Genomic DNA, 5606 nt, shown 5'->3' with positions numbered 1-5606 from the left:
TTACCCCCACAACCCACAACCCACCACCACCCACAACCCACCACCACTACTACCCCTAACTACCCACCCACCACCACCACTACTACCCCTAACTACCCACCCACCACCACCACCACCTACCACCGCCCACCACCACCTACAACCACTCACCACCACCACCCACAACCACCACTCACCACCACCCACAACCACCACTCACCACAACCACCCACCACTCTCCACCGCCCACCACCCACCACTCTCCACCGCCCACCACCGCCCACTCTCCACCGCCCACCACCGCCCACGCGGACACACGCCACCTGGCAGCAGTAGACCCCTAGTGTGTGTGTTCCCTTCCCCCATTAAGGTTGAGCATGAGGGTATGAACTAAGCCTAGATTGTTTACCTTCTGGCCGGGCATAAAGGAGAGGTAGTTTAGCGTGCAACAACTCTCAGGTGAAGCGTCAACTACTCTTGCAACTACACGCAATCTATTTGAAGGTTTTCCTTTTTCTTGTAGGAAAAGTATGCAATTTCAATTATTTTCTAAAAAAAAGTTAATTTTAAAGACAAAACGCGTTTTTTAATGTTTCAACAAACATACTTTTCCCAGTGAGTTACGCTCTTTGTCCACAATTTTCATAGAAGGAAATTTGCCATCTTGAGGTTATCTTGATATGATTTCGGGGCTTTTAGTGTCCCCGCGGCCCGGTCCTCGACCAGGCCTCCACCCCCAGGAAGCAGCCCGTGACAGCTGACTAACACCCAGGTACCTATATTAGTGCTAAGTAACAGGGGCATAGGGTGAAAGAAACTCTGCCCATTGTTTCTCGCCGGCGCCTGGGATCGAACCCAGGACCACAGGATCACAAGTGCAGCGTGCTGTCCGCTCGGCCGACCGGCTCCTACCATAACAAAAAAATGCATTTATGTTGTTATTCTCCGAGCGGAGAAGGAATATTTCTTCACCAACTATAAGACGCACTCTGAAATGTTGCCCAAACACCTCCGCTGCCTTCCTCACCGCGCCTCTAACTCTCGCTCTCTCTCTAAGCACCTCGAACGTGGCTCAGATTTTTACCCTAGTACACCCTCACTCCACCCTTGCCTCACCCCCACCCTTGCCTCACCCCCACCCTTGCCTCACCCCCACCCTTGCCTCACCCCCACCCTCCTCTCCATCAATATTTGTTTGCGAGGGTTGATGGGGGGTTGGTGGGGGGGGGGTAGTAGAGTGGATAGAGAGGGAAGGATGGGGGTGATCAGAAGAAAGCGCCAAGCCATTGCGGCTATAAAATCACTATACATATAGCTATATTGGATAGAGAGGCACGGGCGAAGGGAGAAGTTTGGAAATGGGAAATATACTGAGTTATGACAGCAGTCGGGCTGTCCGCCTTGCTGACACGATGTGTATCTTAGCCTAGCTGTGTTGGCAGCTAGGCTAAGCTGCCTCTCACCTGTCAGGGAGCTGCTAGTGTGTGCGAGTCCTTCACGTGGATTTCAGCATATATAGATGTTTATAGGTGAATACTGTATACCATTCACATATAAATACTAAGATGCTTTTCTACCTGAGTATTTATATATGAATCATTATTTTATTTAATGTTGTGTCTTTTTTATTTATATATTTATTTGTATTGATTTATCTATTTATAATATACTGATCTTTTTAAGGGGGAAGAGGGTTTTCTGATCAATATTTCATCTTGGAATTATGTATTGTGGGGCTTGCTTTCCATCGAGTAGATCCAAGCTCTTGGGGGCACCAGCTGTGGGAGTAGGGCGTCTCATCTTGGGCCACCAGCTGTGGGAGTGGGGCGTCTCATCTTGGGCCACCAGCTGTGGGAGTGGGGCGTCTCATCTTGGGCCACCAGCTGTGGGAGTGGGGCGTCTCTTCTTGGGCCACCAGCTGTGGGAGTGGGGTGTCTCTTCTTGGGCCACCAGCTCTGGGAGTGGGGCGTCTCATCTTGGGCCACCAGCTGTGGGAGTGAGGCGTCTCATCTTGTGCCACCAGCTGTGGGAGTGGGGCGTCTCATCTTGGGCCACCAGCTGTGGGAGTGAGGCGTCTCATCTTGGGCCACTAACTGTGGGAGTGAGGCGTCTCATCTTGGGCCACCAACTGTGGGAGTGGGACGTCTCATCTTGGGCCACCAACTGTGGGAGTGAGGCGTCTCATCTTGTGCCACCAACTGTGGGAGTGGGGCGTCTCATCTTGGGCCACCAACTGTGGGAGTGAGGCGTCTCATCTTGGGCCACCAACTGTGGGAGTGGGGGCGTCTCATCTTGTGCCACCAGCTGTGGGAGTGGGGCGTCTCATCTTGGGCCACCAACTGTGGGAGTGGGGCGTCTCATCTTGTGCCACCAGCTGTGGGAGTGGGGCGTCTCATCTCGAAGTAATCTTTCTAACATTGGGTCTTCTAACATTTCTATGGTGGTCTACATCACCAGAACACCCGACTCAACCCTCCCCACAATCACCGATGCGTGTTGTGGTGTTGAGTAGGTGCGACTACTCTAAATATAGACGGAATTTGAAGGATAAGCATGATAATGATGAAGAAAGTGGTGGATATATGGAAATGAGCGAGAATGTTGCGAAAATGCAGACAATATCAGGATTATCAGGATTATTCTGGAAAATATGAAGACAGAACTTGTAGTGGAGAGATGAGAGAGAACGATGTGAGGAAGATACGTGGTGGAGAGTAAACACTGCGAGAATATAGTGGCTGAGAGGATGTGAGAGATTCCGGCACAATAACTTGAAAAATATAAAATACATAAAAATATGAAAAAATAGAAAAAAATGAAGATACGTAGAAACCAACTCGAAAATGTTAACTCGAGAGAGACAGAGAGAGAGTGAGTGTTCAAATGTTTAAATATGATCGGGTGCACTCAATAGATGGCGTTAATATCGTCACATCCCTCAACAGAGGGCGTTATCATCGACCCACTTCTTAAACAAATTGTGTTCGGAAGCACTCAACAGATGGCGTTGTCATCGTCACACCAACTCCTTAGTCAAGGAGGGGAATAATCCAGAAATTATTCCTCAAATTAATCCTGGAATTAATCCTGGAATTAATCCAGAAATTATTCCTGAAATTATTCCTGGAATTAATCCTGGAATAAATCCTGGAATTATTCCTGGATTAATTCTGAAAGTTTTTCTGGGATCCTATGATGAAAGAGAAATCCAGCGAGTTATCTTCTTGAAGTTATCTTGAGATGATTACGGGCCTTAGCGTACCCGCGGCCCTGTCCTCGACCAAGCTTCCTTTATGTTATATACCGCCAGGAAGCAGCCCGTAGCAGCTGTCTAACTCCCAGGTACCTATTTACTGCTAGGTAACAGGGGCATCAGGGTGGAAAAAATTTTTACCCATATGTTTCCGCCTCCACCGGGGATCGAACCCGGAACCTTATGACTACGAATCCCTAGCGCTGTCCACTCAGCTATCAGGCCCCCCTCCTGAAGAACTAGCCTGTTAGGCTAACCAGAAGAACCGTTCAACGTTACTGCTGGACATTATCATTAAATTTTCTTCATAAGACCAATTTGAGAATCTTCCTCGAAGGTAGGAACTTGTTAGTTTTCTTGTGAGTTGCTCAGTGGATACATCAAGTGATGTATCCACTTATGGGGATACATCAAGGGCTTGGTGTATCCCCATACACTTATGGGGATACATCAAGGGCTTGGTGTATCCCCATACACTTATGGGGATACATCAAGGGCTTGGTGCATCCCCATACACTTATGGGGATACATCAAGGGCTTGGTGTATCCCCATAAGTGTATGGGGATACACCAAGCCCTGTAGACCTCTCCACTATATATGGGGATGTCTACAGAGCTTGGTGAGGCGTCACCTCCCCTACGAGTGTGGCAACCTCTGGTGGAGGTGTAGCCAGGATTAAGGATACATATACTCCCTCATTATGGTGGAACAAGACACCTACCAGCTGCCAGCGATAACCTCCCCCCCCCCCCCCAGAGTCTGGGCGTTCTATTATTCCCAACATTCTCGGTGCTTGTCTGACATCAGATCATCATCACACATCGTCAATATGCCTGAGATCCGATGCCAATTACCTTACCCGCTATATTAATTAATTAAGGGACAGAAGAGGTGGTTCAGCTTCACCTGAGGCTTGACTCAAAGGTCGATGCCGACTTGTTGATGGACGTGTGATGAGAGATCGGTGGTGATATGTTAATATATTGAGAGAGCAGTGGAAGAGACAGACGCTAAGGTATCTATATGCAGACGAACGCGCAGACGATATAGTCAGGCAGATTAAAATGAAGGGAAAAATAGGAAAAAACAGCAACTATGCTCTATACCCCTTTCCCCCCCCCCCCCCCCCACACACACACACACACACACACACACACACACACACACACACACACTCACACACACTCACACACTCACACACTCACACAGTGTACAGTGTTATAGCATTATAATAATTAGCCTTGGATATAAGTTAACAAACGGAAACGAACTTAAAAGAGACAATATACGGCTCACTTGGGGGACTAGTTTGTGGCACCCGAGTGTGAAAAAAACAATACGCCTTACACTGGACAACCCCCCCCCCCCCCACCTTCTCTCAGCAACGCCCCCCTCACCATAGAACCTCCAATTGTACACACACCCTCGCCATCCCATCAATAACACAGCACCCCCTCTCCCTCTCACGCACACGCACACACACACACCTGGCACACCTGGTGCCTGGTAGCCTGGTGGATAGTGAGCATTACTCGTAATTCTGTGGCGCGGGTTCGATTCCCGCACCAGGCAGAAACAAATGGGCAAAGTTTGTGAAAGTTTCTTTCACCCTGAATGTCCCTGTTACCTGGCAGTAAATAGGTAACTGGGAGTTAGTCAGCTGTCACGGGCGGCTTCCAGTTGTGTGTGTGTGTGTGTGTGGTGCGGGGAAAAAAAGTAGTTAATAAACAGTTGATTGACAGGTGAGAGGCGGGCCGAAAGAGCAAAGCTCAACCCCCCGCCTCCCAGTACATTAAGTACTGGGGGGGGGGGGTTGAGCTTTCCGTTTCATTAAGTACTTATGAAGTACTTAATGAAACGGAAAGAAAGACCTAGGAATTGATATCACACCAAACCTGTCTCCTGAAGCCCACATAAAAAGAATTACGTCTGCGGCATATGCGAGGCTGGCTAACATCAGAACAGCCTTCAGGAACCTGTGTAAGGAATCATTTAGAATCTTGTACACCACATACGTAAGACCAATCCTGGAGTATGCGGCCCCAGCATGGAGTCCGCACCTTGTCAAGCACAAGACGAAGCTGGAAAAAGTTCAGAGGTATGCCACTAGACTGGTCCCAGAACTAAGAGGCATGAGTTACGAGGAAAGACTGCGGAAAATGCACCTTACAACACTGGAAAACAGAAGAGTGAGGGGAGACATGATCGCTACCTACAAAATCCTAAGTGGAATTGACCGGGTAGACAAGGATAAAATATTCAACACTGGCGGTACGCGAACAAGGGGACACAGGTGGAAACTGAGAACTCAAATGAGCCACAGGGACGTTAGAAAGAACATTTTCAGTGTTAGAGTAGTTAACAGGTGGAATG

Source organism: Procambarus clarkii, chromosome 70 (genome assembly GCF_040958095.1).
Source record: "Procambarus clarkii isolate CNS0578487 chromosome 70, FALCON_Pclarkii_2.0, whole genome shotgun sequence".
Taxonomy (NCBI): domain Eukaryota; kingdom Metazoa; phylum Arthropoda; class Malacostraca; order Decapoda; family Cambaridae; genus Procambarus; species Procambarus clarkii.
Note: the sequence above shows the minus strand (reverse complement) of the source record.